Below are 25,585 nucleotides of genomic sequence, written 5' to 3'. Positions count from 1 at the left end.
TCTCTGGAAACGTCCGATTAAAATTATTTAAACGCCAAAATGTTTCTTTCATCAATTCCAGCCAATAAGTTAGGTCTGAATCAATTTAAAAGTACTTCAATTTTTAGTGGACATGCATAATATTTAGTGGAACCAATGTTTTTTGGCATACTTAAACCTGAAATGATAAGAATTTGATTGTTTCTATGCCCTCGGTATGTTAATGGGTCAAGTCACAGTGGAGGCAAAACTTCCAAAATAGTCCCATTATGTTGTAATCCTCATCACAGGGAGTAAAAAAAATAGTCAATTGTCATAATTTTCTACAGTGCTTAGTTCAGGAGTTAAGGTCAAATGTCCAAAATTACATACACAGAGATTAAAATAAAAAAATGGTCAGGTCTCAAATTTCACTTTAAGTGCATTTTTGTATTTTCATCATCAGGGTTGTAGCTACATCACTCAGCTGCAATTTTGGCATTGTAACCCACCACTCAGTCCAAAATTGCAAAAATTTGATCAATTTTGACAACAAATTACCATGTATGCAAGATTGTCATCAAATGCTGCCAGCACTCAAAATGTCCTAGCTACAACCCTGGTCATAATGTCCCTTTCAGAGTTCATGCAGTCAAGTCCAATAGAAATATATATAAAGCATAACATTTGACCCACAATTTCATCCGATTCTGAGGTTATAAATTTCTCAAATAAATTATTATCCTATTTGCCGAGAGGAGTAATTTAAGACAAATTTCGATTGAATCAGTGCATTTTGAAAATTTGACTTCTGTGCATGAGATATTTTGACATTTGACCTTATTTACTCTATAAATCCTTAACTAAGCACCCTAGTGCATTATGACAATTGACTTTTTTATTCATTGCCCTCGGTAGGGGCATAGAAAAAATGGAATCAATTCTAATTTTATCCTTTAAAGGTGTAAAGATGCCAAAAATGTATTATGTAGGAAAACTAGATGCTAACTCAAAAATATCCAATAGTACCCTGTACTAATTGGGCTTTTACAATTGAACTTAAAAGTTCAATTGTTTAATGCACCAGAGCTGCAAATATGCTAGGCTTTTTAGGTCACCGGGGAACCAAGGGCGAACAGCTAGTGCCAGTGCATTGATTGGTCACCCCAGGTTAAATAAGAAATAAATAAATAAATAAATAAATAATAAATAACAGAACTTTTACTGTCATCATATCAGTCACATATAGCTGCAATTTCAGCATAAATACATGATAATCAAAACTCCTGCATTGGCTTGAATATTGGCACCATTACTAGATTTAAATGAACAATGAACATTCAGTGATTCATAGACCACTTAAAGGCTTAATGTACAATTTACTTCCAATTTTAATTTGTCATTATATACTCAAAAATGCTGAAATAATACTAGTGATAATTATCGGAATGGTTTCTGTCCATTTTGAGCTGAAATAACGCGTAAATACTGCTTGTTATTTTGGCTGTTTAACACGCAGTTCTATAGGAGGACATCCAAAGTCATAATTCTTGAATTATGACTTTATGTCGAACTTTGCTCTGTTTACCTACAAACACAACCAATTTGGCTGATTCCATTTAGGTGCAAGTTGTGACATGTGTAAACATTACAAATATGCCAAAAAATCACGGGGGATGGGATGGAGTTGGATGTTTGTAAAGTTGTTTGATTCAATGTTGCAATATTGGGAACGATTACACTGCTGCCTACAAATTGCATTGTGTTTGTTTAAGTGTGGTTAATGTATATTCGAGCAATTTAACCTGTGTGTATTAGAGTTTGAAAAAAACCACATAGGCCACAAGCCAATGTGTGACCATATCCCTAGGTGTTAGCAGATATCCGGGGCAGATATAAACAAGTTTAAATGAAAATGAAAAAATTATTGGGGTATCTAAATAAATTAGTTATAACACTTGTACTATAATGGAAATTGCATTTGCCAGCAGTAATATTGTAAGTTGGAACAAACAGGCATTATAAGATTACTCCTAGTAGTACTTAGGGCATGATTTGAATGAGTTAAGTGGGTACTTGATTCAATTTGTGCCTATTTTTGCATTTTTCTAAAGTATAACACATTGGTGACAAGTTAGATATGTATATTATAGGGCTACAACTACTGTACTGAAAATTCAGCAAGTAGATATTGATTTATTGATCAAATATTGGTTTTCCCTCATTTTTGACTGTACCTCCACAACCCCAACAATAAAATGTCCAGTGCAGTATGTAGTCCTTGCTCCTATAAATATACATATCTTACTTGCCCCAATGCACTATAATTTTGGAGAAAACTGCAAAAAATAGGCACAAAATTGGGTAGGGTGTAGTATCCCCTTAAAGTGAAACTAAATGGAATGTTTACATGTGTAATTTCTTCAAGGCATTTGAAAGTTATAGTATTAAAGAAGTTGATTAGCCCATCTTGAATGATATCATGACCTTCAATGTACATTTTGCCAGATTACATCAACTGATTCACATAATGCCCATGGTGAGTACTACAATAAACACTTGTATGATGATGAAGATGATTGCAAAATGTTGCAAATTCAATAATCAATGGTGAAGACGTAACAAGTGATGAGTCTACACTTTAATTCATCTGAATACCGAGTCTTAAAAATGAAAGATGCAGGAGATATCAAGAAAAATGCAAGATGCAGGAGATATTGAGCCATCGGAATGCTCAGAGACTAAATGCTGACTTTGTCAGCATGATTCTGCACTTAAACCACAACATCACAATACAAAAATTGTATGTGTATTATGGTTGGTGTACTCTTTCTGATCTGATGCCACAAGCCACAAAGCTAGCTGGTGCAGAGGAAATGCAGGCCATGAGCTTTGGAACTGGTGACAACCAGAGGCCTAATGAAATCATTAAAATGCTGCTTCATGCTCCATGGACACAAATATTTTGTTCATATGCCATCAAATGTGGGTCTTGCCAAAAACTCTCCAATGCTATATAGTTGAATTGACTCCCCTGGTTGCTATTCGACCATCTCCAGCATGTTGCTCCAACCTGAAAAGCCACACCTTTGGATAGAGGAAAGTTGGATCTCCAGCCATATCTACAGGATTGTCCCCTGAAAACAACAAAAATACATGCAGCATGTTAAAAATGAAAATTAAAACATCAATTCACAATGTACACACATACCCCTCACCCCCAGAAAGCAAGTTACACTTACGTCGCATACTATATGCCTATACCCCTGCCTGTAAGCGCCTCCAGACGACACACATGCATGCAGTGAATCGACATACCATGGACATACTCATACACACTATGAGATGGTACTATCCAAGGGGTTACAGAATACAACCTCTATATGAGACACACTTGAATTTGTATTTTTGTTATTTGCAGCCAAAGCTGGGATGGGCCCAGTTCCCCATGAGGTTCAGTGGTGATTACAAATGCCCCAAACAGACACCACCACACACCCTACATCCATGCATTTTGTAGAGTGCAGAAATGGTGATTTTTCTGAGGGTGTAATTTCAATTATCTTATCTTTTTACTCTGAGGATTGAACAATTGAAATTTCAACATTTTACATGAAATAATATATTAACAATTTTGATGAGTATCCACCAACAGATTTCCTTTGGGATTATTTCACACATGTACACATTCAAAAATAAATTTCTGTCCCTTTATTTTGAAGTGCATGTACGTACAGGGATTCCAATACAAGCCAGTAGATTAGCTAATTGGTGCATTAGTATGTACCCGCTGAACAGGTTGTTCTTAAAAAACAATGCTGGACCCTGGGGCTTGAATTGAGGGAAGCAAACCCACAAATACCCCTCTAGGACACTTTTGTGGTTGTTAACAATTATAATAGAAAATGAAAATAAAATGTTGATTTTAAGATGTGGAGCCATTTTTGATTTAACTCCTGGTGACCATTAGAGGTCACATGTCATACATGGGTCACTAATTAAAACTCCTCCGATCTTGTTGAAAGACATACCAAATTACTCCTCTGATTAGAAGGATTAAAACAATGTGTTGTGCTATATACTGTGCCATCTATTATGGAGTTGTTGCACAAAAACCGCATATTGGGGTAAAATGACGTACATGGGTAATAATTTCAACTCACTTCGATTTTGGCAAATAAGGTGTCAAATTGCTCTTCATGATATAAGCCAAGTATTTGATATAAGAATAAAAATAGTATAGAATTCACCTTCTCAATTGAACGAGCAATTGAAGTTAAAGTTTAACAGTGGCCTATGACCCCCTATATGGCCTTTGACCTTGTTTGCCATCTATCTCAGTCAGTGAACACAGCACATATATGAAAAACTATTCATTTTCTGATTTGTGTCAGCTTTACAAACAATTTGCCACCGCATTTGTCAAAATTGAACCAAGTTGAAATTTTTACCGTGTACAACTAAAAAAGTCACATTTTTGACCCAAAATGAGGATTTTGTATACTCCATAACGATATGTCATATATAGCACAAACTATACATTATTTTAATCCTTGTGATCAGATGACAAGATTGGAGCAATTTCAATTGTCCACCCCTGTATGGCCTTCCGTGACATCTAGCATTTACTAGGGGTCAAATCCAAAATAGCTCCAAGTCCTAAAATCGACATTGGATCTTTAACTTGATGTGTGGAAACTCTCATGCTTCTACTGAAAGTACACAATGCCTTTAGGTTTGCAGCTCTACTATATAAAAGTGTTTACACAAATTTTCATTTTACGGTAGAGATTGGCAGGGGTGGAGGTAGCCGCCCCCTGTTAGAATCTTGCCTCTGTAAAATGCTTCCTGCCCTGATATTTAAGATATTTAATTCTTTTTTTTCTTTTCTTTTTTTGCCTATTTTTGATCATTTTAGTAAAATTTTGCCCCTTGAAAGTTGCCTTCCCTTGCCCCTGGCAAAGTCCTGGCTACACCACTGCATAGAAAGTTAAGCAGCCAGAAAGAAAGGCAGAAAGAAGGTAGAGAGTGAGGGAGGGAGGAGGAGAGGAGATGGAGAGTGAGAGGGCTGGAAGAAGAAAGAAGAGGAAGAAATGAAAAAAAAATGCAAACAAATAATGGGAATGAAAGAGAAGCTAGGAAGAGAGGGATGAGGGAGAGAGAGTTGGAGAAAACGGAAATGACGAAGAAGAACAAACAGGGAAAACAAACTCGAAGGGCTATTTCGTTGCTGTTGAATACCACCGACTTTATCACCATTTACAGCAACTGCACATGTAAACCCTGGATATAAACCATGCACATTACAGCACAATGCAACCATTTGATGATGTCAAAGCATTCTTGCGTTATGTCATCAGCGCACCAAAGGCAGAATAGTTGACTGCAAACCAGCCAGCACTTGAAGTCTATGGTACATACCATCAACCAAGTTATCGACCTCAAGTACGTGGGTTCCAAAATGGGCTCTAGTGTTGGAGACCTAAAAAGAAGAAAAGCACTAGCCTGGGCAGCTTTCTGGAAAATGGAACGACTTTGGAGAAGCCCATCCCTGCCAGTTGAAACAAAAATCAATGGAAAACAAGATCAATGCCTTTGCAACATCTTGCTACAGAGTCATATTTAAACATTAAGTGTGTGGATCAGATTCCAAATTAAACGATCTACAATCTGACCAACACCACTCCACTCATTGCCAGAGTCAAGATTCATCAACTCAAATTTCTCGGCCATATACTGCATCTTGAAGACAACGAGCCTGTGAAAGAAATGCCCTTTGTATTCCACCACATGGGAAGAGGAAATTACCGGGACAGCCGCGCACACACTGTACTTAGAGTATGTCCAGCACCTCGTGGGAGATACTGAAGGGATGCTGTAGCCAAACAAAATTGTTTTGCTTGCCCAAGATCACAATAGTTGAGAGAAAACTTGTAGTCACCTGCAAGCAGCCCCATTTAACATCACAATAATCCAGGTTTATGTGCCAATTTCAGACTATATGATGAACATGTGGAAACCTTTTACACCCAACTGCAGGAAGTCATCAACAAAGTAAAAAAGAAGGACATTTTGATCATCCAGGGTGGCTGGAATGCAAAAGTCGGCGAGGATGCACTGCAAGACTGTGTGAGGAAGTCTGCGGCCCCTCTTGCAATACTGTACACCAATGAAAGAGGGCTAAGGCTGTTGGAATTTACAAGACTAACAACATGATACTTGCCAACACTCTTGGAAAACACAAGCCACCTCGCCGCTGGACCTGGCACTCACCAAATGGACGATACCATAATCAGATCGATTATACTGATGCAGAAGCGGTTTCAGTCAGGAATCAACAAAGAGACAACAAGGACCTACCCAGGTGCAGACATTGGAAGCAACCATGACAGGGTGATATTAAACTTCCGAGTCCGACTAAAGAATACCAAAAAGACCAAGAGCACCAGGATCAAGTTCAACTTGGACAGACTGAAGGACCCCAACATCTTTGCTTCCTTCAAAGCAACAGTTGGTGGGAAGTTTGCTCCCTTGTTGATGCTCAATGACAATGCCGGTGCCGAAATGCTGACATCAAAATTCAACATCGCAGGAAAACACAACCATGGGTTACCGAGGACATATTGGCATGTGTGACAAAAGGAGGAAGCTAAAGAATGATAAGAATACACCAGCAGGTACCAAAGGGTACAAGGAGATCAGGAGAAGTATGAACAAAGCTAAGGACTCATTGGATCCAGAAACACTGTACTGAGCTGGAGGAAAGCCTGGAGAAAAACTACAGCGGAAGAGCATTTCAGATTGTCAAAGACCTCACAAAACCTAGACAGCCACGAGTCAACACCATCCAAGACAAAGAGGGGAACTGTCTCACAGAAGAAGAAGGCATACTAAAGAGGTGGACAGAGTATTGCTCAGACCTTTACAACCACCAGACAAATGGAGATCCTGGTGTAACCACAAGCCAGGAATCATCAAACAATGATGACTTTCCCGTCTTGAGGGAAGAGGTGGAGAAAGCCATTAAATCACTTAAGATTGGAAAGGCTCCGGGGGTAGACAATGTTACAGCTGAGCTCATCAGGCATGGAGGCGAAATGACAATTGACATCCTCCCAGTCATTTGCAATAAGATATGGCAATCTGGTGATTGGCCAAAACAATGGACTCAGTCGCTCATCATCTCGTTCCCCAAGAAAGGCAATCTGCAACAATGCTAGAATTACAGATCCATCAGTTTAATAAGTCACGTCAGTAAGGTCATGCTAAAAGTATTACTGAATAGGCTAAAACCACAGGCAGAAGAAATTATCTCGGAGGAGCAAGCCGGTTTCAGGAGTGGAAGAAGCACAACTGAGCAAATATTTAATCTGCGTGTCCTGGGTGAAAAATACAACCAACACCAGCAGGTCATCTTCCATGTGTTCATTGACTTCATGAAGGCCTTTGACCGTGTATGGCACAACGCATTGTGGGCCACAATGAAGAGCTACAACATGGGTCAGAAGCTAATCAATTCAATCCAGCAACTGTACAGTAAAGCCAGCATCGCAGTACTTGCACAAGGCAAAATCGGAGAATGGTTTCACACGTCAGTTGGCGTACGTCAAGGTTGCCTGCTATCTCCTACCTTGTTCAATATCTTCTTGGAAAGAATCATGACTGAAGCACTAGAAGACCATTGTGGAACAGTCAGCATAGGAGGCCAAACAATCACAAACCTAATGTTTGCTGACGACATTGACGGACTAGCAGGAAACGAAGAAGAGCTGGCAGACCTTGTAAAGCGGCTGGACATATCATCAACCAGATATGGCATGGAGATAAGTGGAGAGAAGACAAAGCTAATGAAAAATAATGACGGATACAGATCTATAATCACAGCTTAGTTGTTCTTAACCAATACACAAATCCCATGGTAATACATAAAAAGAAAAGCATAGTGAGACTGCAGCATAATATAGCCACAGAGTAAACAAAAGTTGTTTCACATACATAGCTGTAAATTTAACATCATATTAAATAATGTTACTTGAAAGATGGACATGTTAATTTCACCAAAATGCAACTTTCAAATCTCTTCTTTATAAAGAATACCCTGTCATGGAAATTCTATCAAGAAATATATAATTAAGTATGAAGCCAAATCAACAACAGAATTTTCAATTGTGATTTTCTCAAAAAGCGTGTTGCATTGAATAGAACTGTATGCAATGCGACCGACGACCTGCCTAACACAAGTTACCCAATTTTGGAAACGGGACACTGATCAAGTCAAGTCAAGTCAAGTAACACTTTATTAAATCCGCAAGGGAAATTACACTCATGGGTGCTACTGCTCATAATTGTACAATCTCATAAATGCCCGGGGGGGGGGGGGGAACCCAAGTTTGGTTTGGGTAGGGAGGGGCCGCTGAGATTTTGGAAGTAGACCCATAAATATACCAATTTTTCAAGAAATTTGGACCCATTGATATACCAAAAGTCAAAATTTTCAAAAGTTACAAATTTTCCCAAACTTTTGGGAAAATTTTGGCTAAATTAAGGAAAAATTGGGCTATTTTCCGAAAAAATTGAGAAAATTTTGAAAAAGGACCCATTCATATACCAAAATAGGCTTTGAAAAAGGGTCATTGATATACCAGAAGGCTGAAAATGCTACCCATGTTTGCGGCACGTCCCGTATGGTCATTTGTACTGAGTACCCCCCGGGCATAAATGATTGTACAATCTCATAAATATTGATTAGCAACAGGCTAGGGGCCTCATTTTGCAGACCTGTTACTTGCCCACTGAAGCCCTTTGAGAATGAAAGTCATGATACTAGGCTACACTTTTTGTCTGAATCCATGCATAAAATAGGAAATGGTGAACCAAATATGGGGTTCTCTGCAATTTTGAGGTCAGAATTTGAGTATTATTGTTGACTGTAGGCTATTGAACTATGCCATTGGATACAATGTATATGACCTTTGGCTTAAATACTGACTGTTGCTATAAAACGAATTCTGTTTTAGAGTAAAGTGAGTCCTGATCCTGAGTAAATTGAACCCGACTTACTTTTCTCCCAAATTGAGTCCTGGTAAACGAGCTCTTATTTTCACTCTTATACTGATCAATAGTGTGAACAAAACGCGTCTGTGCACTTAAAACAAAGGCATCATCTTAAAGACACTAAACCAAATAATGTAATCGGTTAATTGATGGATAATTTTGTTCACAGTGGCGTAGCTGGGATTTTTTCCAGGGGGGCAAGCCTGGGGCGGGGCCCAAATCCACCAAACAAATATTTTGCCGCCCCTTCCTCAACAGCCCGAAAAGGTTGACCCAATTTTTTCCAGGTGGTTTGAAAAAATGAAGAGCAAAAAAGAAAAAAAAAAGGAATACAAGGGGTAACGCCCTAAAAGCAACTCATTTAGTTCCATTTTTTAACAAAATTTTAAAAATTTTCAAATTATATCGTTGGCCTGGGGGCCCAAATATGCATTGCCAGGGGGTACTTACACCCTGCCCCCCGGCAGCTACGCCACTGCTTGTTCAGCATATTTTGACACCTCATTCGGAATTATGCGACATTTTCCCCTCAAGTTATACCAATTTGAATGGAAAAAAGAGAGGTATTTCAGAAGTGACACATGTTGGCTATTTCTTCCTTCAAGGCAATTCCCACAGGCTTTTGTAGATCAACCTCTAACTTGCTGTGCTCATAGTCAGCATGTTTTGGACAATCTCCCCCAACTTCAGTATTTTCACACCCAGTTAGAAAAACACTGTATTCCATGTCTTATGTACAATAAAATCCTATTTACTGTTCACATTTTGCTCACCATTTTTAAGTATTACATCAGTCAAGTTAATATTTTGATAATGATGATGATGATGAATATATGATAATGGTGACGATGATGATGTTGTTGATGAAGATGATGACAATGATGCTGACGAAATTGTTGATGATCAGGTGTTGTGCGCCACAAATTTAATACAATCACAAATTTTCCTTGTCGGCCATGTATTGAACAGGATTATTTTGAAATTTTAAAATGTCTTAGAATATCACAAACCAAACAAGTATGTTAATATCAAATATGAATACAAATTAAAATCACTGGGGTTTGATAGGGAGAGTCGCCATAACTGTTTTAAATACGCCCTGTTGGTTAGGCTCCATCACTCAGTGTACAAATTGAATGGCGCATACAAGTGTTTACGACAGCTACGAAATTCATTCCCACAGTATAGAACATATGGTACATTTCTACTGTATATGGTAAGTAGTATACACAATAGCTATACCCAATAGGCCCATATGATATACCACACTAGTTGTTGCAGGGATTTGAGACCATCCATTTTTTTATATTTATCTATAAAAATCCTGGTTCCTTGATCAGCATAGCCACTTTTTGGATCAAGAAATCAGGTTTTGTAAATCAAGACGCCAGTCTTTGCACGGAGGAAACCAGTCTTCTCTTTTATTGGACAAAATAACATGCCAGACGAGTTATTCCTGTAACGCACACCACCTGATGATGATGGTATTATGATAATGATGACGACAAAGAAGATATGGAAAGTATGATGATGATGATGCTGATGCAATGTTGATGATGACGATCATGACAGCAGAGATATGATGATGTAATTATAGCTGCTGTTGATGAAATTTATGATGATATGATGGAAGAAGATGATGATGCTGATAATGATCAATCCAAAATAATGAGCACTACAATCAAACAGAAGTTTACCTTCTGGATCCAAATTTGACAAAACTGCTGGATTAGACAACAATCTGCATCTGAAAAATATAACCATGTGAATGTATTTTGTCAAGAAATTTAAAAACACACCGTTTCTTAAAATGTGCCATATACACAATTACACACAACAAGTATACAGTGATGCCCTGGCAGGCAAAAATTATAAAATGTGTTTTACTCTGGGCATCAATCCAGGGGGGAGGGAGAGAACAATATCACATACCCCCTGAGTGCCCTGACCCATAATTTGGCAACTTAAATAATTAATTTAAACACAACTATAGTCTTTATTTGAAAACTTCAGAAAATATTTTGAGGTCTGTGCTATTTTAACCAAGAATAGTGTAAAAATTAATTTTGGGGGCTAACTTCTGAAGGGCACATCCCCTCAACTTTTGATCGAGGGACCATCCTCCCTCATAAACTCCATGCATTGTGTAAGTTAGACCCACATTTTGAGGTGTGTTATTCAATATGGGGGTAAAAATGTGCGCCAAATGGCTTCAACAATCAGACTTCGCTTTGAAAAAAAAAACACCATCTTCTGGTGGGGCATATCCCCTCAGACTCCCCAATCTGTCCTGCAAGCATTGAAAGAAATGATCGAGCAAGACATTTACAAAATTAACTGTGTGAGCACTTAGCCTGAGTGTATCATGCATATTCTTTGGCATTGTAGCTGCAAAACACCATGCTCCTATGGTTGTTGTCTTTGTTTAGCAAACTGTGGGAGGAGTTGTGGATTTACCGGATGTAAACGTAATTAACAGCAAAAAGAATGAGAGTTGTAGCATTCTATAGCGAGCTTTGATCAAAGTGCAAAATGTGATTTCCTTGATTTTCCACTACTTTTCAATTTAGTGCTGGGAGTTACCGTTTAATTTTGTATCCGTTTAAACGGTCGGCATGTTCGGGCGTTTAAACGTGTACATTACCGAGTGGAAATTACATTTTGTGAACAAAATAGCTCCATCATTGACATATACGAAAACTCCTCAAAAAAAGTTTGGAAATTTTCAAAAACAGCTGTATATTAGAAATTTTTGAAATCTATTTCCATGTTGTTTCATATCAGTGAAAACATTGTGAATGAAAATGCTTGGATGTGATTAACAGTTCTTCAGGTGAAGAACGCAAGTCAATTTCTCTTGCTGATCACTTCTTCTTAGTGGTCATTTGCAAGAGAGTTCTAATCAACCATGGTCCGGTTGTCAGATCTGGATATTAGGCTCGAGCTATTGGTCAGCTTGAGGCTAGCATAACTCCAGCGAATCAAGTTGCGGCAACTTTAGGGGTTTCTCGCAGTATGATCTCCAAGCTCAAAGCTAAGTTTCGTCAGACCGGGGATGTCAATGTCAAGGGTAATATGATAATATTGATAACAGGAGAGACTAGACTGGTTGTAGTCAATGGAAATCTAAATGCAATCAAATATCGAGATGACATCCTTCAGCAAGTCGTAGTCCCATTTCTGCGAAACCTTGGATCGAACGCTGCTCTATAGGATGATAACACTCGACCACACAGGGCAAGAGTTGTAAATAATTTCCTGTATAGAAGAAGGAATTCAACGAATGTGACTAGCCAATTATAGCTCGGACATTTCTAGGACCAACTTGGTCGGGTGTGGGCACTAGAGTGACAGATCAAACAACCTTGGCTGGTTTAGGACAGATCTTGCTTGAAGAGTGGAATGCTATCCCTCAGGAGCGTGCATGTGGCCAGGTTGATAAGAAGCACGATAAAGAGATGCAATGCTGTTGTAAACGCGTATGGGCTCTCTACTCGTCACTGATTTTAGGTAAGTGGCGATTGTTTTAATGAAACAGTGTGATATTCCTTTCTCATGTATACTGGTGCAAATGGCGCAGACAATGGCAGATTTGGCACATTTCGTTTGAGACCTCCTTGTCTTTCAAAGACAGTTACTCAACCATGGAATAAATTATGATCACAAGTTTGGTGTCATTGTATACAGAAAAGAACAATTGTATTGATATGAAACAATACGGAAATAGATTTCAAATATTTCTGATACTTAGCCGTTTTGGAAAGTTTCCAAACTTTTTTGAGGAGTTTATTTAATTTAACAGCAGAATGTGACATGAAACAGGATCTAATTGTTTTGTGTTTTAGCCTTTCCTAATGTATAATTAACATGCCACTTTTCCATTTTTCAAAACATAATGTTTCTATATTAAGTTGTTTTGGCTAGATACAAACAAGCTAATTAATATATGGTATAATTTTTTCCTGATAGCAATTACAAATTGTATGATTGAAAATTGTGCACTCACCCACATGTTGCTCCTCTCCAATATTTAAGTGGTACATTCTCACACACCAGCACTCAGCTTTTGCCTAACATGTTAATCAAGATTGGTGGAATTTTCCCCAGCCATGTTAATAATCTACACAGACAACAGAAATACAAACAAATTGCATAAGCACAAGAAGAAAATTCACATCTAGACAACTTTAGGGTTGCAAACATGACTGAGTAAACAACCAAAATAAAACAAAAATGGCCTTGGGTTATCACAAAAATAACAGAATGAAGCCTAGCCTAGAGAGGTAACAATGACAATTTGGGTTACAAGCTCTGGCCTGTAGAAATGATGATGAATATTAGGGTTGCAAGTCTTGCGTAGGGTTATTGGTGAAAATTATGGTTAGCACTGATGAAAATTAGGCCTATGATTCAGTTAGGGCTAGGGATATGGTTAGGTTTATGGGCAGGGTCAGGGTTATAGACAGTATATCAGAGGGGCATGGATTACTCAGCAGTCAAGTTAGCTCAATCGATAAGGCGTTCGACTATATGGTACGACTGCGGGTTTGAACCCTGGCAGTGCCTAGTATGCTCACATGAAAAAATGAGTTAGCTTGAAATTCCCCTGGACAGGAACTTACTGCTAATCGTTGTAACCTGTACGAAACTCGGGGAGCTGATCCTGGTTGCGAAGGTGATTTGTGGAATGTCTAGGGTATGCACTCTATCTTGAAGCAGTAAAGTCCCTGATTTGTTGTTTAATGGTTTATGGAATGATGTGGAGCCGTAGTAGTCAGCGACAACCTGTAAAGTGTGCCGAGGCTTGTGGATCAACGTCTAGGCGTTGTGCCTGTGCGTAGGGCACTACTATATGCCAACAATATATAAGCTTACCAAAAATGGTGCAATTTTAAGTTTATCCACTAATTTTCATGCAGTGACAACTTGAAAATTATAGCAAATCACACAGCAGTCACTTTTTTTATATGTTCAAACCATGGGTGGATATGATTTTCTCCAATTTTCGAACAGGAAATTGTGAAGCCTTGCACGGCATAATGCGTCTATGCTTGTTGCAATGTCGCTACATCAGTTTCAATTGGCCACCATATAACATTATTTAATATAATAGTCACAAATCACCAGGTTTATGAAGCTAAACAGGCAAGAAAACACCACCAAATTGATATGATAGACATTAAAGTAAACTTGAAGCATTTGATCAAAGGCAGTTTGAAAATTGCAATAAAAATGCACCAATAAATGCTTCCTCATTGAAGTAAGTAGGCCCGAAGAAGAAACCCTGAAAATCCACCCAAAAATCAGGAAAGAAGACATGAATTTGGCCTTAAAAACCTCAAAATTGGCTGATAATATATAGGAATTCCTGATTAATCCTGTAAACATACATCTTTGAAAGCTAGGGTCCTTCTTTCTTGACCTGAGAGCTTCTTAGCACTTTGAAACTTACACTTTCTGAAAATTGAAGGTCAGCTGGTGGCAGCCAGTGCAGAGAAAGCAGAGTCAGTGGGATTTTGCAGAAAATTGCTGACTAGATCACTCTATGACCATACAGGTAAATGCCAGATCAAAAATAGCTTGTTGTTTCTGAAATACAAAACATTTTGAAAGCTTAGTAAAATCTTCATAACAAGTAAGATCCTTCTCATTTCTTCTTATAATCCAAGCCTAATACTGATTTTGATTGTTTTCTATTTTAAGTACTATGTGTATTTAGCTTTCAATTTTAGCTTTTAAAAATTGTATGTTTCTAACAGAAGATACAGGATATTGCATAAAAATGGTTCAAAGTTTTGACAAAACAACTTATTTTGAAAATCTGTAAAATTACTTATAATCGTTCAGCACAAACTTATTTGGAAAATGTTAAATGCAGGTATTTTTGTTGTGTCCTGTCGATTTCTAGTATTTATGATGTTATAAAGCAATCCTTTTATGGAATAAGTACATATCCTTGATTGACCTTATAATATTCTTTCTTTGGCAGCAGTTTTGAAGATAATTATTTAGGTGTGTGTGAGTTTCCTCATTTTAAATGCTGGCAGATATGCATTTGTCATAAAAGTACAGTTATGTATTTGTTCACAGTATTTTGGCAAACTTAATTGCAGCTAGGTATAAATGTGAAAATAAAATGTGCTGCAAGGTTTCCTCAAGGAAGTTATTTTTTCTGTAATTATGACACACTGGGTAAAAAAAATTGTGTTTAAACTGACATAAAAAGTACATTTTTTAACATATCTGAACTCATATTGAAATGTTTCACTTAAACAGTATTCAATTGTAGGCTCTACATCTGTACCAAATTTAGTGTATTTCCTAATTCTGTTGGTCAGGCTGACGTCTCAAAGGGGAAATAGCCTTGTAAAACCAGTCTGCGCAAATGCGCACACTTGTGCAAAGAGGACGAAGGGACAATGTTCCTGGATGTCCGACCGAGTGAATGTATGGTTTCTCCAATATATTGCACGTAAATACGGCTAGACAATGGTGATAATTAAGCATCCACATGTTATGAGGCCTTTGTATTTAAGCTGCAGAATGGATTAATGGAAATGTAGCCAAAATATGCAAATTAGCTCATTAATATTCATAAATAAGTTGATCATTTTATTGCATTTAAACTGCACAATTAATGAAAATCTAGGCAAAATATGCAAACAAGCTCATTAATATTTATAAATATGCAAATAACATCACACAAAAATATACAGCACATGAAGCCACCATATCCTATTATTATACCAAGTTTGATGTTCTCAAAATGTTTTTGAGATACCGGTACAGTACATTTTTTATATACCATGTCCCACATGCATACATCACTATATGAAACAAATTTTTGGTGTTTTTTTTACCATCCAGAGTTCAATTTTTGCAGATAAACGAGGCAAAAACTGGCAAAAACCTGTTTTTGCATGATTTTGCCCGGTTTAATTGCTGGCAAAAACTCACAATTATAGTTACTCAAACATTAAAAAGTAGCACAAAACTTTTAATGAATCATTCAACATATTTTTTTGTCTCATCAAGTCCTTAAAATGAAAAAGTTTTGAATTTATTATATATGCCGCATTTCGGTTAAATGGACAAGAGCAATGAAAACTCATGCCTTTTATCTGAGACTATTATACCTCATATATCAGGTATAATAGTCTCAGCTTCTTCTTAATATGTGTACTTATAATTACAAAATCTGGCCTATAATTCCAGTGATTAATGTATGTCTATCACCTTTTGCTACATTTAGATGAAACTTGTCTTGGTCCTCATTCTGAGCATGAAGATTCTGGGACCCCCATCTAGAAGACACCCTGGAATGCCCAAATGTCAATGGATTTATTTTGAAACACTTTCATCAGAGCTATCTCATCTTTCTTGTTTGGTTCTTTATTCATCATCAATGCCCCTGTACCAGTACATATATCATATGACTGCATGGCGACGTCAGCAATTAAGCCTTTTGATTTCACACCACCAAACAAATCCCCATAGAGATATGTACTAAATTTGCCTTCAGAAAACATCACTTTTTCTTTGCAGCCGAGAGACTCGGTACTTAGCGACAGCTATGATGGTTGAAATTAGCCCTAGCCTGATCCCTCTGGCTGGGTAAAATTATATTGACCACCATTATCTTGTCACAAAAATCGTGCAATATTGTCAAAAGTGAACTCTAAGAAATCGATGTTTTAATAAAAAAATGTCAAAATTATGCACAAAACATCCTTATATTTTAAAACGGTAAGACTTTCACGCTTGTAAAAGCTGTTTCTGGTGTATGGTCTAAATTATATGTATCTTTTTGCACCAATAAATCTATAATGTCTGCTTTCAGTGCGCCAAAATTCAAAATAATTAAAAAATCTTAGTGGCATTTTGACTGCAAATTTTTGTTTTGTTTACACCACATTTGCTGGTGTGAACAACATACCGAATGCGCCTAGTCTGCGTTGAACATACGCGCAGAGATGCACCGCGTCATGCTACGCAAATCGCGCGCGTAATCCCAATATTTCGCATTCGCGCATTTCTGACTCATATTTCCCGCCAATTTACTATGCTGTCTTGAGCCATGTAACTTTTTAGAGTTGATAAGAGTGAAACAAATCAAGCAAAAATACGAGTAAATATTAGCAAGTTGTATCAGATTCAAGTGAAAGAATACATCTTAGTGTTGATAAATCTCAAATTCGGGCGTGAACGAATGTGTCTTCCATTACCCCACTACACCCCTGGCCAATGCTGTGCCTATTTTTGCATTTTTTGTCAAATATTATAGTGCTCACAATTGATGACACTATGTTTATTATAGGGGCAAGACTACAACTACTGTACTGAAAATTCAGCAACTCAAAGCAAGCTTACTTAGTGATTTATTGATCAAATATTGGTTTTCCCTATTTTGATTATAACTCCTAAACTGTTGTCTGTGCTGAAATAAAATTTCCAGTGCAGTAGTTGTTGTCCTTGCCCTTATAATATAGCCTACATACCCAAATACTTGTCCCCAATGCACTATAATTTTTGAGAAAAATGCAAAAATAGGCACACAATTGGGCAGGGGTGTAGTACCCACTTAAAATCATTAAAACATACTTGATCTCTCCCATCTGTGGTATACTTGCAGGAATTAATATTACTAATTAATCATGATCAATCCAAATTTGGCTAAAATTATGTAAATTTCTGCTAATTTTAATGCTGAAATTGGGAATGCATGTTTTTTTTCTGATTTGAAATTCAAGGAAGCACAACCATAATAGTTTTTGGTCTATTTGGTGGTGTGAAATCTGAAGACAGCAGCATGTGTCTGATGATTGTTTCCTATTTCAGACTATCTGTAAATTAACTTATTTTTAGCATAACTTGAGCAAGAAAGTTGGTTAAAATTTATTTTCAAGCAGAATCATTGTGTACCTGATATCTGCTATCTACTGAAGATAGCATTGTGATTACCATGACACCATATCCCACATTAGAACAGGCAGCAGTCGATCCACTCCCAACAACCACAATGACATTCTGGATGATCCTCTTTGTGTTTCTCTACCTTCTGCTCCACTAGCCACTACAAATTGTCGAGGTTCATCATCAATCCAAGGTCTATAGTCACGCATGTATATACATGCATGCAAACAAACAAACATAAAAACAAACAAACATGAAATTAAAAGCTTAGGATTTCCTGAATTTGCAGTCAAGAGTGCCAGGCAGCTAGACAGACACGCAGAAGCAGTTAAAACATGCAACCAACGCATGAGTTATAAATGTTGAATTACATGGGTCTTAGGTGAAATCTTAAGCTTATAACCTAGTACATGTACAAGGTAAGCTTACCTAATCTTGGCGTTCATTTCATGATCTCCAGCGCACGAGTTCACAATGAGTTCATGATGCTTTCTGCACACTGTCGGTAATGACATTGCATTGATATCCAAGTCATGCATACATTGTGATTGTAAACAAAACGTGCACACATGGGTGTAAATCCATCTATGAAATTTAAACACGCACAAACTCTCCCATTATGGGTCAGAACTCACCTTAGCATTTAATACTAGTAAATGGTGCCTTTTCTGCAATTTTAGCTATTAAACTACATAACTCATAATCAAAAGTGTCTCACAATGAATACAAACATCGATTCTGCAATAATGGTTTGAAGGAACAAGCTTTCAAATGGGACCAATTAATTCATTACTGTGTGACGAAGTAGCACAACTTTTTGAACGCCCCTCATACATAACTGAACCTGGAACCTTTGAATCACCGGACCGATGCCCTACCAACAGAGCTATTGAGTCAGATGGAGAAGAGCAGTGATGATATTATCTTTATTAGTATAGGGCTTCGATTAATACCTGCAAACTCAGTGTTCTATAGTAATATAAGGGGCTGTGCAATAATTATGAGCCCTGATGGGGGAGGGTAAAATTGATAATCAATATGATTACATGGTCAATTTTTTTAGGTGAAATCTTAATTAAAGCTTAACCACCTTGTACATGTACAAGGTAATTAAGCTTACCTGATCTTGGCGTTCATTTCATGATCTCCAGCGCACAAGTTCACGATAAGTTCATGATGCTTTCTGCGCACTGTCGGTCACGACATTGCATTGATATCCATATCATGCATACATTATGATTGTAAACAAAACGTGCACACATTAAACATGCACAAAATCTCCCATTATGGGTCAGAACTCGACACCTTACCATTGGTACATTACCAGTAAATGGTGCCTTTTCTGCAATTTTAGCTAGTAAATCATAATCAAAAGTGTCTCACAATGAATGCAAATGCTTATAAATCAAAACTTTATTCAGCACAGGGCTCAATCAAAGTTTGCTCCAGCTAGACTCATACACACAGGCCAATGCAGATTTCACACCACCAAATAAATCCCCATATAGAGATATGCAGGGCTGTCAACTCTCACGCATTGGCCGTGAGTCTCACGCATTGGGTCACTTTCTCACGGTCTCACGCCAAGGTAGTATAATCTCACACCGAGGTAGTAAATCTCACGCAAAATGCTGGAAAATGATTAAAATCTCACGCATCGTCAAGATAATTTCAGGTTATCGATAGCCATGGCCCAAATAATCATGGGTCAAAATTAACATTGTAGTTGACAAATCCCGTTACGGCTCTGTCTCACGCCAAGCAATTCCAAAAAGTTGACAGCCCTGGATATGTACTAAATTTGCCTTTAGAAAACATCATTTATTCTTTGCAGGAGCGACTCGGTTCTTAGCGACAGCTATGACGGTTGAAATTATTATGACTGTACCTCGAAGCCTATGATGTCTGGGAATTACCTAATTTACAGGCAAAATCGTACCAGGGTTTCTGTAAAGAAAAGGCTGCTTAAAATCATTTTATACTTCATCTCTCCCATCTGTGGTATATACTAGCAGGAATTAATAATTAATCATGATCAATCCAAATTTGGCTAAAAGTATGCAAATTTCTGCTCATTTTAATGCTTAAATTGGGAATTAATGCATGGGTTTTTCTGATAATTGAAATTCAAGGGCGCACAACCATATATTACTATTTGGTGTTCTGAAATCTTTTGGACCTTGGATGATCTTCAAGGACGCTCATGCCATCCTTGAACTCGAATGACTATTTCGTTGCTGTTGAATACCACCGACTTTATCACCATTTACAGCAACTGCACATTAAATTGAATTTCATTTGAATTTTCACCTCCGTAGGGAGCAAATTAAATTATGATGACCATTTTGGTAGAATTCAAGGAGATAGGCTTCTTCTGCAGGGTGTCCTAACCATATTATATACAGTGATGCAAACATCGAATACTGCTGCAATAATGGTTTGAAGGAACAAAGCTTTCAAATGAGACCAATTCATTACTGTGCGACAAAGTAGCATACCTTGTTCTACAAACTTGACTGCCCCTCATACATAACTGAACCTGGGACCTTTGAATCACCGGACCGATGCCCTACCAACTGAGCTATTGAGTCGGATGGAGAAGAGCAGTGATGATATCATCTTTATTATTATACGGCTTCAATTCAATAACTGCCCACTATCATATATGCAGGGGTGCAAATTGTGATTTCTTCCTCAGGAGCAAGCTAGGTGTTTAGGCTCAAGATTTCCTCAATCATACCATGCATAAAATAGCTTTATTCTGCACTTCAAAAGATGAGAATGTTAACATACGGTGAAGTTTTAGAGCGACTGTATGTTAGGTCTTAGAGCATCAAAAAAAGGCTTTACGATGACAATGTGTGCGCGTAGCGCGCAAAAATTTGGTATTTTACACTAGTTTGGGGTCATTTTGGTCGGACAGAGGCTCCTTTCCCCTTTTATTTTCCTTTACCCCCTTTCCTCTATCATTTTTTGTTAGAGGAGCACAACTTGTTTAGTGCTTTATATGGTTCTACTTTTTAAATTTCCTCAATATTTTCCAATTTGTCCTCTTCTCAGTGGCATTAGTTTTGATACTAAGTACACTGAATTCTTTCATGACTTTTGTTCCCAGAAAATCCTCATTGCTGCCTCTCTATAAATTTCCTCAGGACCTCAGGTATGATTGTCGCCTCTCTAAATTTCCTCAGATATGAGCCCTGTTTCCACCTGTCTTCATCCAACTTCTTTTTTTCCTGTTAAATAACATGGGATACCTCCTATGGTGATGAATTGTAAATTTTCATATTCTAACACCAACACCTTCCTCTTTTTTGCTCTTATTTCTTGAACAATGTGAATTCTTCCAAATTTTGCACAACCAGTGTTTCCTCTCTTCCATTCAGTAGCTTCACTTCCACACAGCCATCCCTATTATCTTGTACCTCACTCTTCTTCTTTTCTTTCCTCTTTTCCCTCTTCCTCTTTTTTCTTTTTTCTTTTCCCTTTTTTTTCCTCTCTTTCTTTTTTTTTCTTCTCATGGCATTATTTCCTCAAATTTGACTCTCATTTCCTAGGAGCGGTGCTCCCCGCTCCCGCACAATTTGCATCCCTGATCATATGGAATATATATGCTTTGAATTGAAATAAAATAATATTGTAAATTCACAGCTTAAACTTCATTTTTGCAGTTCTTGGGGTGTGCGGTTCTCGACACAATGTGTCAGCCTCAATGCTTCCACCATGAGCTAGGGGTAAAAATCATATATAGGGGAGACCTGGGCGAGTCCGCCCTATTTTTTTCAATCTCGCCTAGAGAGGACAATTCTCATATTAGAAGGTTATCAGGGGCGGATCCAGAAATTTTCAATAGAGGGGGCGCCGAGCCGCCGCCACCACGGCTCGGCGCCCCACACAAAGTCAGGCGCCGCTCTGCAAAAATACACAGAGTCAGGCGCCAATCTGCAAAAAATAGAGGGGGCACGCCCCCCTCTAAATCTGCCCCTGGCTATAGTTTTTACATTTTTAAGCTGTATATATGTACTATAGCTAAATACTACCACATTTGTAAGGACATTGAGCTTTCATAAACAGTGGTATGTGTAATACTGATACCACTTAACTTTAACTAGAGCGGTTACCGCCCCATAGCTGAACCATGGGGCTTTGGCAGTATATTGTGGTACATGTATACCCCTTTATGACCCCTTAATGACCTCAAATGAATTTTAAAATATTTTAAACATGTTTAGAGTGTCATAAGGATCATTGCATTTAAATATCAGCTCAATTGGAGCATTTTTGAAAACTTGACCTTTGAACCCTTTATGACCCCTTAATGACCTTTTAAAAATGAATTTTAAAAATATTTTAAACATGTTTAGAATGTCATGTCATAAGGATCATTGCATTTAAATTTCAGTTCAATTGGACCATTTTGAAAACTTGACCTTTGACCCCTTTATTGACCCCTTTATTGACCTTAAATGAATTTGAAACTATTTTAAACATGTTTAGAATGTCATAAAGATCATTGCATTTAAATATCAGCTCAATTGGAGCATTTTTGAAAACTTGACTTTTGACCCCTTTATGACCCCTTAATGGCCTTAAATGAATATTAAAATGTTTTAAACATATTTAGAATGTCATGAGGATCATTGCATATAAATTTCAGCTCAATTGGAGCATTTTCGGTTAAAATGACCCCTGTGACCCCTTGGATGACCTCTGATGTTAGGAAATATTTATTATATTCTTTACTCCTTCCTCTTTCATTTGACACCACTTGGGGATTCATACCTTCGTGGCATTTAAAGATATGTCCATTTCAGACCAAATGGTTGGTAAGGAAGTATTAAGTAAGTAAGCAAGTAAGTAAGCAAGTAAGTAACATACACTAATATAGGTTGATACCATTTCATGGTTCAGCAAAAATATGCTTGCATGTAGTTTTACTCTTCTTAAAAGGTATTATTATATTTTGCATAATACGCCGATAGCGAGATTAATAAATTCAGGTATCATGCGAAAGTACCCGTCCAATTTTATTATTATTATGTCTTCAGAATCTTTTTTGGTCAAAAACATTTTTAGTAAAAAAACATGAGTTTTAGTAGAAAACACTCTTTTGGTAAAAAACATGACTTTGCTTAAAATTAGATTTCTGCTCAAAGTGTGATTTTGGTAAAAATGTGTGATTTTTGGGTAAATAATGTGATTTTTGGTAAAAATGTGATTTTTTGTCAAAAATGTGATTTTTGGTCAAAATGTGATTTTTGGTCAAAAATGTGATTTTTGTCAAAAATGTGTTTTTTGGTCAAAAATGTGTTTTTGGTCAAAAAGTGATTTCAATCAATCATGAAATATTAATGGAATCGATGCATGCCAAAAAAAACTTGAGTAGATCCGTATAGTTAAATAGTTAGTACGGTACCAGGGGGTATTAAATTATTATGTAAGCTTTCTTCGATCTACATCACCAATTAATTCACATACTTCACGAGTATTATTGCCTACGTGAGAAAATGTTTACTTGCTCAGTCCATGGTGATTGGACGCGCGCAAACATAGCCTACATTGCTCGCACGTTGCATAAATAGCTCGCGAGTATGCATGCGTATATCTTATAAACATCTCAAAAAAAGTAACTAACCCCCACCCCCCCTAAATAATGGCCATTTACACATTGGTAAAATGCATTGGAAGCAGAATTTTCTGCGCATTTTGACACCTCATTTGACACAATAGCCCAGAAAACAATAACATGTCACCGGTCAATTTAAGTAGTGAGGTCCAGATTTGAAAGTTGCACTTACCTACGCCCCAGATATCATTACACAGATTTCCTTCCATTATGCTGAATACAAAATCAATACAATTTACTGCAACTTTCAAATCTTGGGTTACATTGATTTAAATGTACGCTGTGACATCAATATTTAGTCAATTTCTACAAATGAGGTGTCAAAATGTGCAGAAATAAATGCTGCTTTCAACACATTTTACAGATTTGTAATACAATCACCCATTTTGAATAATGGTCTTTATTTAAGGATGATTAGAGATTTTTTGAGATGTTTATCTGTTCTAGCAGGGTTTGCATTGTTTAGGACCGGAAAGCCGGGTGTAGATGTTGTTTATCCATCCCGGCCATATCCAACACTTCAATTCCGTGGTCCAAGCTGTGCGCCAAGCGTAGACGAGCGTACACACAAAAGAAATAAACAAGCCGATTGAACCATTGGTCGTCGGCCCGGTGCGTAGTAGGCGACCTTGTCACGTCTACGCGATCACAATTCACCAGCGCGTACCCGGACCACGGAAGTAATAAAAAATTAACTTTAGACGAGAACAACTGGTAACCAGCGCCAGCGGCACTGTGCAGTACCGGTCTGCTTTTCAATTGCATGGTGCACACATGCACAGGTTTAATTTACGTGTAAAATGCCTATACGGTGATCCACCCAAAAAAAAGAATCATCGTATAGATCCCTGTACTACTATACTATACTACGCAATAACATGAAACTACGCTGCATGGACATACACAGATGTTTTTAGGACTATGCAGACTATGCCACTGGCACTGGTATGAACATGATGAACGTATTTTGGTGATTATGATTACATTTTTGCAACTTTCTCATTTTTTTGCAATCTTAAACCCATTTTCTGCTTATATTTATGGGTCAAAATGTTATACTGTAGCGTTTTGTAGGACAAAATTCCGAAACATAACGATGAAAATGGTTCCGAATTTTGACCCACGTACGTACTACTGCCTGCACTGACTGGCATGATGACCACGAATAATGATCGACGAAACATTCTGTTTCCATACAATTATAGCGTATTATATGGAGTACGCCAAAAGAAAAAAAAACCGACACGTCTTGGCCGGGGTTTACATTGACTCTTACCTTTTCATAAAATCATGAAATGTCATGACTAAATCATGAAATTATAGCTCCTATCATCGCATCAAAAACAGCACCAGCAGTGCAGTCACATGATGTTTTGATTTTCGGTGGCTCCCAATATTCATCGAAAACGCTCCCTAACGTGTGTGGAACCGCTACAAACATGGTACAGTGTAAATGTATGCTAGTATCCCTTGTTCATCAATTACTAGAATACCATGTAAGACTACAATATATTTTAACACAATGGGCAATGCATACTATCTTTTTCTCGTATCCATTGGTTAACATGTACTAATATGAGAATAGGCTGGCGCAACATATTTCTTTGGCTGGGTTCCAATTATTCGCCTGTACATGAACAAAAATTACACACAGGATTACTTCAATACTCTACTCTAAACACATCTCAGTAACCAAGCAGTTATCCAACTGACACAACAGTAAAATGCACTGACACGGAACAGCTTCCGGGATCACATTCACAGGCGAATAATTGGAACCCAGCCAAAGAAATCTGTTGCGCTGTGAATGTGGTCCAGGAAGGTGTTGCATGTCAGTGCATTTTGCTGTTGTGTCAGTTGGACAACTGCATAGTTAGTGACATGTCTTTAGAGAAGAGTATTGAGGCAATCCTGTGTGTAATTTTGGTTAATTTTGATAGACAGGATTTTAAGATATGACCTTGTGAAAAATTATAAGTTTCTTTTTTGGCTTAGTGTATATAGAAACGGGCTATATAGAATACTAATCAAGCG

The 25,585-nt window shown here is 37.5% G+C and overlaps 1 long non-coding RNA gene across 3 annotated transcripts; it reads right to left on the bottom strand.

Annotated features, from left to right (window-relative positions):
• Nucleotides 1-2,512: 2,512 nt before the first annotated feature.
• Nucleotides 2,513-25,085, bottom strand: LOC140146621 (uncharacterized). 3 transcript variants are annotated; one of them, XR_011858276.1, is made up of 6 exons: nucleotides 24,828-25,085; nucleotides 17,935-18,120; nucleotides 14,465-14,601; nucleotides 13,019-13,132; nucleotides 10,710-10,759; nucleotides 2,513-3,095 (listed from the first exon to the last, which is right to left on the bottom strand). It is a non-coding gene; the product is annotated as an uncharacterized lncRNA (long non-coding RNA). The 3 variants fall into 3 exon arrangements; XR_011858278.1 differs by lacking the exon at nucleotides 24,828-25,085 and adding an exon at nucleotides 18,561-18,747; XR_011858277.1 differs by lacking the exon at nucleotides 24,828-25,085 and adding an exon at nucleotides 18,355-18,401.
• Nucleotides 25,086-25,585: the final 500 nt, after the last annotated feature.

The sequence above is a fragment of the Amphiura filiformis genome, chromosome 1 (assembly GCF_039555335.1).
Source record: "Amphiura filiformis chromosome 1, Afil_fr2py, whole genome shotgun sequence".
Taxonomy (NCBI): Eukaryota; Metazoa; Echinodermata; class Ophiuroidea; order Amphilepidida; family Amphiuridae; genus Amphiura; species Amphiura filiformis.
The sequence above is the reverse complement of the archived record's forward strand: the minus strand, read 5'-3'. Positions and strand labels throughout refer to the sequence as shown.